Source organism: Adiantum capillus-veneris, chromosome 6 (assembly GCF_014529385.1).
Source record: "Adiantum capillus-veneris isolate H3 chromosome 6, ASM1452938v2, whole genome shotgun sequence".
Lineage (NCBI taxonomy): Eukaryota > Viridiplantae > Streptophyta > Polypodiopsida > Polypodiales > Pteridaceae > Adiantum > Adiantum capillus-veneris.
The window spans coordinates 118,328,187-118,343,061 of NC_140936.1; positions in this window are offsets into that span (position 1 = coordinate 118,328,187).

Sequence of the window (14,875 nt, forward strand, 5' to 3'; positions counted from 1 at the left end):
TGACAAAAGTTTGCAAGTTTTAGTGTCAATACTATCAATTTCTTCAAATTTCAACCTAAAATTCAAAAGCCTGTTTTATTGTGCAATTCTTATTTTAAGATTTCTTCAATTAGAAAAAATATTTATGGCAGGCCCTATTCGAGAACCTTCCCCCCCCCCTCCCTCCCTCCCTCCCCGCCTCTCTCTCTCTCTCTCTCTCTCTCTCTCTCTCTCTCTCTCTCTCTTTGCACACACATGTTGTCCCGCATAAGGTGTAGCTAGCGCCAATCGACTTCGAGATCATTCGACTCTGACCCTTTGTGCAAAGCTACAACATGCACTATGCACATTCTCGGGGCTAGAAGGAAAATTATACATAAAGGTACCAAGTGCGAGATTTAGCTCAACATTATACAATGCGTGAAATTTTTGAAAGTTCTACAATTTTTGAGAATTTCAAGGCTAGAAAGGAAAAGGGAGTTCTTTATGCTTCGCACAACCTAGCCCGGGCACATCCCAATGGGATTGACATTGGGTGTCATTCGGACCGTCGAATTTGGATTGCTGAGTAAATTCAAGGCGAACAAGTAAATGCGGACCAACAAGTAAATTTGAGCTAGTCAAGATTGTCTCGTACCTTGCATGCCAAAGCCACAACCTACCTTATTCAAGGCATGGGCTCTAACCACCATGCTCACATGCTTTCACTAAAGATAATGGTACTCCTATACATTGCACTGTAAGTGCAGACTAATCTGTAAATTTGGGTGCCGATCACATGGTCTACAATACATGCGTGTCATAATTTTTCACCTCTACCCTTGATCCCATTTAACCACGCCCATACCATATAGTGCTCGGTGTTGTTTACAGCCATCAAAATGCAAAGTAGAGCCACCCTTTACCAAAACAAAAGTAATCATCTTTCAAAATTGAAGTTAGAAGTTAAACTCCATGGCCTTGCTAAAGAGTTTAAATAATATAAATATAGATATAGTAGCAAGTATTGTGACTTTTTAGTAGAACCGAGAAATCAAAACTAAGTCTTTTCATTTTCATTTTCTACCATCATTTTCTCAAAACTAAGTCTTTTCATTTTCATTTTCTACCATCAGAGTACTTCCTACTTACCCTTCACTTTTATATTTCAAACCAAACTAGTGTGTGACCCGTGCTTGCTACGGCCAAGCATGGCCATTGCAATGGTCACACATATACACATATCTCTAGGTGTGTGTGTGTATGTGCGCGCAAGCAAGCAAGGTGTACTTTAGTCCAAATAATCACTCCAAGAAAAATACAATTCCCTCTCTCTTTCTTATTAGGTCTTGAGATCTAGAATTGTTGAGCATATCTTTCTGATATCTGTTTGGATTGCTCTTATGTAAATAAAAATTCTCTTAGGTTGGGTTCACATAAGGCGGTGGAAGGAATTGAAAAAGCTTGTAAACCAGCAAGAAAGTGCCATGTGGACCTTGCTGTTCACATAGGGTGGTGGAAAAGTGAGATGGAGAGTGCCAAATCGTGGAAGAGAAAAAGGAGATTTGTTCCGACCCTCCCCCCGTGGAAGTTCTTTCTTCCACCCTCACCTTGGCAAAAAGTACCATGTTGGCACCAATCACATTAAACTAAACCTCCCACCCCTTTGTCCACACTTGTCTCCTCCTCTTTCTTCCGCCGTCGCTCTGCGTTCACATAAGATGGTGGTAGAAAATTGCCTCACATTTTCCTCCGCCATCAATGTGAACACTTGGACAATGGAAGAGAACGTTTGCAAGCTTTTCCACCCGGAAGAGCTCATAAAGTGTCACGTTTTCCGTTGCCTTGATGTGAACCCAACCTTATTCTCCCCCCCCCCCCCCCTTCCCCCCTCCCCCCCCTCTCTCTATCACACACACACACACACACACACACACCAAGCTTTGAGTTCAATACTCGTCAGGTGGATGTTTGGGATTTCTCTCAGCAATGAACAAGAAAAGGAAACTATAGTAACCTTTGAGTGCAGTGGATTGGTTATCATAGTTCCATCTTAAATACCAGGTCTTAATCTCAAGACTTGTCAGATAGAGCTTTGAGGTCTCTTGATGTCTTTCTATGACATTAAAGCTTCTCTCTCTCTCTCTCTCTCTCTCTCTCTCTCTCTCTCTCTCTCTCTCCATCCAATTTCAAGTCTTGGCCAAATGGATGTTTGAATTTTTTGGAGTTATTTTTTTTTGGTGGGTCGGAATTATCTTCTCTCTCTCTCTCTCTCTCTCTCTCTCTCTCTCACACACACACACACACACACACACACACACACACACACACACACACACACACACACACACACACACACACGTTGGTACTATAATTATTTTGGTTCTTTTTTCCCTCCTTCTATATATTTTATTCCCCCCCCCCCCCCCCCCCCCCCCCCCCCCCCCCCCTCAACACTCATTAAACTTGTCGGACATTCAATGGGATACTGCTCACAAAAAGCCAGTAATAGGCTATGGGACTATGCCCTTGCATAACAATCATAAAGTGTGTCTCTCATGGAATAACGAGCGTGAGTAAAACGCCGGGTTCTCATTACTTTTGGTAGGCGGCTTGCGCTTCCTGGCTATCGATCTCCCCTTGCAATGCTTTTTCTGTGTACCACTTGATGACACCACACAGCAGGGCGGCTCGCCTCTCTCATCGTTCATGCTCGGGAACAAGCAGTCCAACCTCTATAAATAAGGTGAGGGCGCACCTTGCCCCTCACTTAGCCTGTGGTTATTTTCTGTTGTTTTGACTAAGGGGATTTACCGCCTGCTTCACGGTTCGAGCTATGGAGTTCACTACTCAAACTTCTTAGGTTTTCTTCTAAGATTTTTTCATACCTCACGCCTGTGTTTGAGTAAAGTCTCTAAGGAAAGTCGCTTCAAACATTAAGGAAGAACTGCTTGACGGTTCGACAGTCATCTACTTTGATTATTAGTTGTTTCTAGTAGCATAACATATGCTTGCTACTGCTTGCATTAACTCTCAAAGCATGCAGTAGCGTTGTACTTTCTACATACAATCTTTTTTTAGGGGTTCTACTTGATAGGTTTATTTCGGCAGTATACTACTTGACTGGTTTTTTTCGACAGTTATCCACTGTGGCTCTTAGATTTTGTAGCAAGGCATTTGATTGCTAAATGCTTACCTAATTTGATCTGACTGCGTTGAACTGCCTGCATGCAGGTTGTGTCAGCATTGTAGGTACCAATTCTGGTTTTTTGTTGTATTAAAACGATTGATGACACCTTGCCATTATGGATGGTTTGCATGATTGGAAATATTTTTGCATTGTGGGATAACATGACTAATTTTGACAAACTGCTACACCTAGGTGCTTATACAGTTTGGCCTTAATACCTCTTATGAATAGAAGAGGAATGTTTTCTTGTCAACTATGTTGGTTACACATGCGCTTACTAGTTTTTCAACTGGATTTTTTGGCTTTGTTTTAGCCACTACAGGACTTTGCGGGCTTAACTGGTTATGTCGCTTTTTAGACTGGGTTACTTATAAAAAAGGGGGTTATTTGTTGTCCTTGTTGCGTACAAAATCCTTTGGTACCTTTGGTGTTACACAATATGGGAAAATGTTTGGTATCTTGCACAAACATGGCGGAGCATTACCTTTCTTTGCTAAAAGGGATGTTGTTGGCAGGTCTAATGAAATCTTTGACCTATTACTCCTGAAGGTAAGTATATGACAATTACTTTGGGCTTTTGGCGTATGGAAAGTAACCAAGCTATGGTTCTTAAAATGGTATACCTCATTTAGATGATGGATTCTTACTATACTTTGGGATTGGTAGTACTTTACTGCATGGTATCTACCACCTTTTCTGGTATATAGAGTAACTTACCGATTGAAGATAGTGGTTATGATGGTTCAAAACCGATATACCGGAGGCTGAAATTGCTATAGGGTTTACTTTAAATGATCTAATCAACATGGCATTTATAAACTTGTTTGGACATGCTAGGCCTCTACTTTTTGGGCTAGCCATTAGTGGATGAATAATGTGATTAAAATTATATTTTACTTCATCATGAAATCAGTTCTATAACTAAAAGCTTTTTTTGCTCTAAATTTACAAATAAACCTCACCATTTTAAAGAAAACTCATGGTAATTGGATTCTCGATGGACTTCACCACTCAAATTAGAAGGTAGATTGTATCACTCATTTTTTGAAGTAATAAGTAAAGACTGCTAATATACAAGTTCTAATGAATGACCTAGCTTGTCTAAAGTAATTAAATTCTGTAAGATGGACATGCATAACAACTGATATGGTCCATTGATACCTGTAAAACACATCCAAAGCTAACTGAATTGTTGTCTTGTTTGGATGGATGCAGGTAAGGACCTTATCTTATCTTGGAAAAGGTTTTTTTACTTTGACAAGCAATTTTACTCTGGATAGCACACTCAATGATGACTTGGGAAGTTCTTTTACTTTTTTCATACTGAAAGGGGATCTCTTTCCTACAAACATTGTACTTAAATAATTCTAATATTGAGTTGTTTTTGGGCATATCTATTCCTTGATTCCATTGCCAACTGTCTTTTGAATGTAAAAATTCAATTTTGTTTTATTATTTAGATTTAACAGCTAGGACATACATCCTATACCTAAGGTTTTTCTTTCAAGAGAAACCGGGATGCTGGCTTTGGAAATTTTCTTTGAAAAGGAGTTCTAAGTTGGATCCACAGTCTGTAATCCCTTTATTGGTTGACTGGTGTTAAGTGGTCCCATTTTTAGACTCTTTTTCTGGCTCCCTGCTCACGGCTACCATAGTCTTTGATTTTTCCGCTTGAAGGTTTGCAGGCCCAAAATATAGTACAATTTACTGTTTTTTCTATTTATGACTTACAATGTTCCCTTTTCAGGACTGCCTACCCTATAGAAAGACAGCTCGCATGAGCACCAAACACAACCCCGATAATCATGCAAAGATTCTCGAACAGATTAGGCTTTACCTTCACGATCGTAAACCAAAGAAAGTCTTGAATGTTAGAACTAGACCCTTCCTCTCTAGGAAGGCCAAAAAATGTATTACCTACTATGGCAATCATTAGTAAACCTCACCTCACTATTTTTGCAGACTCTTTCCCTCTCACAAGGATTGGAAATAACCTCGGAGCCCCTTTCAATGGCCACTTCTCTTGTACTCAGATGTATTATCAGTTTTGATGCTTCGTAACTAATTTCTGATTCAGCTCTTACCTCTGACAAAAAATTATCTGTCTTGCATATGCTATCTTTTAATGATTGGGTGAAGATTTTAGCTACTTTGGACAAAGACTCCATGGAAGGAGTAAATTTAATCTCCCAATACATTGCCCAACTTCCTCTGTTATTCTCAGAGTATCAGCAAGAGCTCACTCTTTTTTCCTCCTCTGGTGCAGAATTATCTAACTTTCTTAAAAAGTTAGGTGGACTTAATCCCTCTTTTGTCTATGCACCGGCCACTCCTTCTATTCCACAGACTGGTGGATTTTGTCGAGATAGTGCAACTCTTGAAGCAGTCAAGGAATTTCAGAGTAATCTTTGCTCCCTCAATCACACAAACCTCCTAGAAATGGTGCCCAAAATCTCTAAAGTATTTCCTCTCTTGCCCATAAGACAAATTGAGATTGAATCCCTTAGAGTGGACCATCAGCTTTGGGTCCTGCCTAACAAAGCTTTCTTAGCGCCTATTTTGAGTGAAACTTGGGTTTACCTTGCCAACCTCCCTGCCTCTATGGTGGAAGACTACAGACTCAAGATACTGAAAGGATAGAAATTCCTGGATAAAGGAGAGCTTATCAAAGCACCCTTCAACCTCAATCTCATTTACCACTCTAAATGCCCCTCTAATTCAGGTTTGTACATTCGCACCAAAAGAAACATGGAATTTGCCAAGAGTAGTCCTGATTTTTATACTGAATCCATCCGGAATGTCTTTCGGCCATATGTAAAATGTGCCTGCAAATTTGTTGACCCTAAAGCCTCCTGTGAATCCAGCATCATGTGGTTTGATCATACTATTTGGTTTATTCTCAACCATTTATAATTGATTTTCCCAAAAAAACCTCTGGACTTTCATCTTTCTCTCATTTGCTCTTGGCTAGGTGGCCAGGCTAAACAAATTGTAATCGCCCAGATTGCCTTCAACATCTTCCATGGGCTCATGCTTGATATCTTGAAGGAGCTAAAGGCTGATGAACCTGGCATTTACTTAACTACTTATGCTAACTTTAAAGGTGTTGAGCACATCACTAGTCTTCTTAAACCATGTATTGATGAGGATGACTCCCAAGCTCTGAAAAGGGTTAACTCTTTGATCACCCCTAATTCCTTTACCTCTTTCTTAACACCTAGTCTTCCTCTAGCCGAGGAAAAGGTCATAGCTTTACAAGAGGAAGAGGCATATCTCCCCCTATCAGGAGCATCCCTGATTTTTAAACTCTGGTTGTATTGTAGGTTGCTACAAACCCCTGCGAAAGAAAAACTCTCAACAAAGAGGATCCGGAGAAAGGTTTCATCTACTTACACAGTCTCTTTCACAATGCACTCCTCGATTGGATTCAACCAAAAAATATTTTTTGTGAGTGCTTTGATCTATTTTTTGGTAATCACAAAGTACTCGACAACATACTCATTGGATGGAAATACTATCATCCCGTAAAAAATCTGATCTATAACAATGACTTTCTTAGACATGAGTCCGTTCCTCATTGTTCATGTGAACAATATACCTCTTTTTGTAGATATTTTGAAGGTTTTGGTAACCATGTTTACACTTGTGATCTTAGCATTATTGAAAACAATAAAATACGAAGAATTTTGGCCAAAGGGCTCAATCATATACCTAATTTCCCAAAAACCCGAACCTTGCCCTATCAGCTATACTAAGATGTCTCATTGACCTTGTCAATACTCTGCGATGATTGGAGATGATAGTCCTACCGGACTTAAAGGAAATAGTGAAGGAGTGCTTCTTTCGTAAAATTTCACAACTTCCTAATAATTGGTTATCATCCAATGAATCTTGGCTTACTCCTCATTTATCTCTCGCTTTTCAAAAGATCTCCGATTTATGGTTTGTTGTTGGGCTTGACAAAAGCTCTAACTGTCCTACTATTTTTTGCAAAAACCTTGCATGGAAGGCAACTCGTGATCGAGTATCTAGTGAATAATTCTATCATATTAATGCTACACCTCAAGCTATTTCAAATAATATTGCTAATCACTTAGGATTGCTTGGTTATTCTGTGTTGAACACTAAGCTACCAATACTTTTTCCCACTTATAAAATCCATAAACATAAGTTTAGGTGGATATCTGATGCCTCCAAATGTATCTTCACCGATATCACCAAGGATATTACTCTTTGCCTTGACCTTATCTTGTCTGAATTTGAGTTTATTTGTGCCACTAAACAGAAAATCTGCCAAGGCTTCCTACATGTCCAGTATAACCCTTTCTGGCTTACTACAAATTTTGCAGAGGTTTCACTTAACCTCCCTCAGAAATATCTTCCACATCTTTACCGCAGATATCACATGATGCTACGAAAACATTCCTCTTGATGGAGATCTTGGCCTTAAAATTGTTCTTGCCAAGGTAATTAAATCAGCTTGCTCCAATGCTAGAAAGAGAAAGTTCTTTTATATCTCTCTATTCAAAAAACCTAGATGGATTCATCTGACTCACTCCTTGCACTCCCTACACTTTGATGAAGTTAAACTTTGCTCCTTCATCTTCTGGCCTTTAAAAAACTGGATTGTAGTCTCAGGTGCCTTTGCTTTAACCAATGTCTTGTCATCCCCATGGGTTTTTCTTGCTCTCCACTTCTGTGTAATATTTACCTTGCTTACTTTGAATACAGATGGTGCCTCAAAACCATGGAGGAGTACAAAAATACGCTTCCACAATTCAATCATACTTATAGGTACATGGATGACTTACTAAGTGTCAACAATAGAGACTTCCCTAAGGAAATTTGTCTAATTTACCCTCACTGCTTGAAAATTGAACCTACCTCTCTCCATGAGACCATCACACCTTTTGGGGCCTTCTGCACATCCGTCCAATTTCTTAACCTCTCATTAACCCTTCGCACCCCAATCTGTTGGTGGGTTTGATCTTAGGTTTGTGTGGAAAAGAGATCTTCTAAAGCTACCACTCATAGAGTTTATAAAAAAGAATAGCAATAGGCCCTACAAAGCTGCAATCAGCTCTTGTATTGGCCTACTACACCTAATTTGTTACTCCTCCTCTAAGCCTTCTCTTGCCTGGGAAGAGATCTCTTTACTTATAAAAAAGTAATGCCTTAATGGGTTTAATAGAAAGCAGACCTGTAACACTATCATACAGTCTCTCACCCATCATAGCTGGCCTGGCTACTTTTTGACAAAGAGAATCTCATTTCTCTTATTAGGTAGTAGGTCCATACACAATGGGCCTACTACCGACCCATTGTGTATGGCGCCTGGGAAAGAGCGGGTACACACACACACACACACACACACACACACACACACACACACACACACACTTTGGTACTATAAGTACTTTGGTTCTTTTTTTGCTCCTTCTATATATTTTCTTCCCCCCCCCCCCCCCCCGAACACACACAAATTTCTAGACTCGTTAGCTAGATATTTGGGATCTCTCTCAATGAATAAGAAGAAGAAACTATAAAAACCTTTCAGTGTGGTAGATTGGTTAAGGTCTCTTGTTGTGTTCCTTTGACATTAAAACCTCACTCCTTCTCTCTGTCTCTCTCTCTCTCTCTCTCTCTCTCTCTCTCTCTCTCTCGTGTGCACGCGATGCATGGAAACGTAGAGCGCTCGAATTTCTTGAAGCTCTTAAAGTAGAGTTACCCATCAAATGTGAGGGCTAGAGTTTCTTTATGGCCTTCATAAGGAAAGGTAGACTCACCCTTTAAATGACATATGGATGCTTCCAAGGTCATCTCTCTCTCTCTCTCTCTCTCTCACACACACACACACACACACACACACACACACACACACACACAACACACACACACACACACACACACACACACACACATTGGTACCCCATGCGAGGGTGTAACAAAATTTCAATGTGCCCCTCCTCTCTTGGTATAGCGTGTACTCGGAGTGGTGAGAGAGTGATCGTGGATGTACTAGGCATTTCGATTTTCTATGTTCGTCATGTTGTTCCATTTTGGGGCTATTTAAGATTCCCAATGTTTGCAATAAACCAAGGTTTAGTGTATTCTTATCACTAAAATTGTAAATTTCCAGCTAGATTCCAAGCTTGCCTTAAAGAAAGTCGACAAAATTCTTGCAAGTTTTAGTGCAAATACTCATCAATTCTTTAAATTTTGACCTAAAATTCAAAAGTGTTTTATTTTGCCTTTATTTATTTTAAACTTTCTTCGATTGGAAAATTTATTTTTGGTAAGCTATATTCGAGACCTCTCTCCCTCCCTCTCTCTCTCTCTTTCACACACACACACACACACACACACACATACACACACACACACAACTTCAGCATGCTCCACATTAGGTGTAGGTAGTGCCAATTTGACTCCAAGACCATTCGACTATGGCCCTTTGTGCAAAGCTACAACGTGCAATGTACACATTCTCGGGGCTAAAAAGACAATGATACATATAGATGCCAAGTGTAATATTTTAGTTCAACATTATATGATGCGTGAAAGCTTCAAAAACTTGACATTTTTTGAAGCTCGAGTATAAATTTCAGGGCTAAGTGTGCATTTGTGTAGAAGGAAAGGGGAGTTCTTTATGGCCTTCAAAATGCAAAGTAGAACCGCCACCTTTCAACTGGTTTAGTAAAAAAAAAGTTAACTCCAAAGACTTTTCAAAGTCTATAAATAATATAAATATACATAGAGTACTGAGTTTTTTGACTTTTTGCTGGAGCTTAGAACTCAAAAACTCAGCCTTTTCATTTTCTACCCTTTACTTTTGCATTTCAAAATAGATGTTTCTTAAGTTTCTTTTTGAAATAAATGAAAGTGTGACACATGGATGCCCTCTCCTTTCTTAGAAAATCTCATTCCTTGAAAATTTTAAGGTGCTTCATATATAGTATAGATGTTTCTTAAGGTTCTTGAAATGAAGAAGAGAGTGAAACATGGATGCCCTCTCCTTCCTTGAAAATTTTAAGCTCAATTATATATAGTACTAGTATGTGACCCGCGCTTTGGTGCTGCTAATTAGAAGCAAGGCTTAACTTTGTGACACTTTCCTCTCTCACCGTCCCCCCAAGGTGGCAACATGTGCAAACATTCTCTATCTTGGATGCTTAAATATTAAATAAGATCATCCTCCAAGGCTATGATAAGGTACCTATAGCTACCTATCAATAGTGAGGAGATGATATCTAAACCCTCTCAAAAGAAAATTCAATGAAAATCCACCCATATCAATGTGTTTATCCTTATAACCTTTTTGAAACATAAATTCATTGTTGGCTTCTTTCCTTGCTCTATTGAATTGGCTATTCTTTGATGTTAAAACAGCTTAGAGGTGATAAGTTTTCTCTAATTGTTTTAGGATCTATAGATAGGACTAATGTGTGACCTGCATGTTGATGCGAACAAGAAAAGCATGGTCATTAGGTCACACACACATACACCCCAATATGTGTGTGTGTCCGTATGTATACAAGTAGAGAGAGTGGACTTTAGATGACAACTCTCTCTCTCTCTCTCTCTCTCTCTCACACACACACACACACACACTCACACACACACACACACACACACACACACACACACACACACACACACACACACACACACACGCACACTCACTCACGCTCACACACACAAATACACATATGTGGAGGTTTGAGGTCAAGACTTGTCAAGTAGATCTTTAGAATCTCCCTTAGCGAGTTAGTGAATAAAAAGAGAAAACTATAATAACCATTGAGTGTGGTGGATTGGTTATCACAATTCCCTCTTTAAAACCAACCCTTAAATTAAAGATTTTCTAGGTTAGAGATTTGAGGTCTCTTAGTGTGTTCCTATGATATTAAAACTTCTCTCTCTCTCTCTCTCTCTCTCTCTCACACACACACACACACACACACACACACACACACACACACACACACACACACACTTTGGTACTATAAATAATTTGGTTCTTTTTCCCTCCTTCTATATAAAATCCCCCCCCCCCCCCCCCCCCCCCCCCCCTTCTTAGTACTCATTAAAAACAATAAATGGGATACTGACTCACAACATGCCATTTATGGGCTATGGGACTATGCCCTTGCATAACAATTCTCTCCTAGAATAATGGGCGTGAGTGAAAACACCGGGCTCTCATTACATGTGGTAGGCGGCCTGCGCATCCTGGCTATGGATCTCCCTTTGCAATGCTTTCTATGCACCGCTTGATGACGCTACACAGAAGGGCAGCTTGCCTCTCTCATCGATCACGCTCAAGAACATGCAGTCCAACCTCTATAAATAAGGTGAGGACGCACCTTGCCCCTCACTTAGCCTATGTGTATTTTTTGTTATTCTGACTAAAGGCGGTGTACAGTTTGCTTCACTGTTCGAGCAATGGAGCTCACTGCTCAAACTACTCAGGTTTTCTTCTAGGCCTTTTTTCCTCACGCCTGTGTTTGAGAAAAAATCTTTGAACTTTGGTCATGTGTTGCTTCTAGTAGAAAAACATTTGGCTGGTACTGCTTGCATTAGCTCTCATAAGCATGCAGTAGCACAATTATTTTCTTAAGGGGTTCTACTTTACTGGTTTATTTCGACAGTACTCTGCGTAGACTGGTTTTTTTGATACAAATCCGCTATAGCCCTTAGATATTGTAGCAAGGCATTTTTTATTACTAAAAAGTACACCTAATTGGACTTATTAGAAAGATTGGGGGATTTACTGTCGACTGGTCTTTTTGAAAAAAACTGTGCATCATGGGTTCTCTTGGCTTGGCTCAAGCCACTGCAGGTCTTGATGATTGCCGACCTAACTAAGGTTTTTTTTTAAAAGAGAGGGCTCTGTTTTAGACGATACAGGATTTTTTAGGGCTCTGTTTTAGCCGACACAGGTCTTTTTTTCAGGCCTAACATTAGCCGGACATTACAATTTTTGTGTATGATGACTAATCACTTGGGATTAAAAAGGTAAGTATATAGCTAATGCATTTTAGCTTTGGCCTGAAGCTAAGGCTGGTGATTTATTACCGCACTGGATATGAATGGAACCTTGGGTTTTTTGAAAACTTGGTTTTCTTTTGGTGATGAAAATCTATCTTCGACACCTGCACGGATACATCTGGCTTTTCTGTTTTATGAAATATGGCAACACTTGGACTTCTGCACAATACCTTCCCTCATGATTTCATATGAGGAGAAGGTGTTGGGGTTATCTTAGCCCATCTAGCACCCATGGCGGTGGAAACTTGAAAGTATCTTGGCTAAAACAGGGTTGAACACTACCGAACTATATGATGCTAAGGACTTAATAAGAAACTTGAAGCTTTGAAGGTAAGTATATGGGGATTACTCTCGGCTTTGGCATAAAAAACTGGCCGTTGGCTCATGACATAAAGTTCCACTGAAAAAATAGGTTTTTTAAATACTCTATTTTGATTGGTAAGTATATGGTTGCTACTGTTAGTTCAAGCATAGCTACCGAGCTATGGAGAAATCTTGGGAGGTTGAAGGTAAGTATATGGCTGGTACTCTCAGCCTTGGCATAAATACCGAGATATGGCTCGTGAAATGAGGTCCCACTTGGTAAAGATGGAGTTTTTTGATACTCTATTGATTGGTAAGTATATGGTTGCTACTATGGGCTCAAGCATAGCTACCGAGCTATGGCTAAACAAGTAAACCTCACTATTCTTAAAATTTTTCTAAAGAAAACTCTTGATATTTGGATTCTTGGTGGACTCCATCACTCATATTAGAAGGTAGATTGTACCACTGATTTTGGAAGGAATATGTAAAGACTGCTAAACATACAAATTCTAATAAATGACCTAGCTTGTCTAAAGTAATTAAATTCTGTAAGATGGACATGGATAACAATTGATATGGTCCATTGATACCTGTAAAACACATCCAAGGTTAACTGAATTGTTTTCTTGTTTGGATGGATGCAGGTAAGGACTCTATCTTATCTTGGAGGGTTTTCTTTTCTTTGGCAAGCAACCTTACTGTAATGAAATACCCATTGAGGAACGGGGAAGTTCTTTTACTACCAATCTTACTGAAAGAGGATCTCTTTCCTACAATCATTGTACCTAAATAATTCTGATACTGAGTTATTTTTGTACATATCAGTTCATTAGTCCTTGGCCAGCTGTCTTTCGAATGTAAAAATTCAATTATGTCTTATTAGTTAAGATTTAAACAGCTACACACACATCCTATACATAAGGTTTCTTCTTTTCGGGGGAAACCGGGATGCTAGCCTAGGAAATTATCGTAGGAATGGAGCTCTAAATTGGACCCACAGTTTGTAAATCCTTCATTGGTAGACTGGTGTTAGGTGGCCCCTTTTAGACTCTTTTTCTGGTTCCCTGCTCACGGCTAGCATAGTCTCTGACTTTGCCGGTTGAAGGTTTGTAGGACCAAAAAGACTTTACAATGTAGACACTTTGCTAATTTTTATGTCACCTCTGTTTCAGGACTACTCACGTTATAGAATGATAGCTCGCATGAGTACTAATCACAACCCTGAGAATCATGCAAAGATTCTTGATCAGATTAAGGTTTACCTTAAAGATCATACACCAAAGAATGCCTTGGCTGCTAGAACTAGACCTTTCCTTGCTAGGAAAGCCAAATTATGTATCACATACTATGGCAAGAAAAAGTAAACCTGACCTCACTGTTTTTGCAGACTCTTGCTTTATCTCAAGGATTGGAACTTACCTCGGAGCCCCTCTCTGTAGCCTCCTCTTTGGTCCTCAGATGTATTAGCAGTTTGGATGCTTCACAACTTTATTTATGATTCAGCTCTTGTTTCGGAACAAAAACTATCTGTCTTGCATATGTTGTCATTCAATGACTAGGTAAACATTCTGGCTACATTGGACAAAGACCCCCTAGAAGGTGTTAATCTGCTATCCCAATTTATTGCCTAACTTCCCGTACTTGCTTCACAATACCATCAAGAGCTTGCTCTGTTCTCCTCATCTGGAGCTGAGCTATCAAACATCCTTAGAAAACTTTGTGGGCTAACCCCTCGTTTGTCTACACCCCAAATACCCCCTCCATCCCTCCAACTGGTGGCAATTTTTGTCGAGATAGTGCAGACTAGAAGCAGTAAAAGAATTCCAAAATAATCTTTGCTCTCTCAATGATGTTAACTTCCTTGAGATGGTACCAAAAATCTCAAAAGTCTTTCCTGTCTTACCAATAAGACAAATAGAATTTGAATCTCTCAGATTTGACCATCAACTGTGGGTTCTACCAAACAAAGCCTTCCTGGCTCCTATTCTTAGTGAAACCTGGGTATACTTGGCCAACCTTTCCGCCTCAACCGTGGAAGATTGTAAACTCAAGATTCTTAAAGGAGGGTAGTTCTTGGATAAGGGAGAACTGATTAAAGCCCCCTTTAACCTTCATCTCATTGACCACTCCAAATGCCCCTCAAATGCTGGATTGTACATATGTACTAAGGGTAGCATGGAATTTGCGAAAAGTAACACAGATTTCTACACAGAGTCCATCTGGAATATCTTCCATCCCTATGTGAAATGTGCCTGCAGATTTCTTGACCCCAAAGCTGCCTGTGAATCAAGCATCATGTGGTTTGATCATGCAATATGGTATATCCTCAACCATTTGGATCTGTTATTCCTAGACAAACCAGTCGACTTT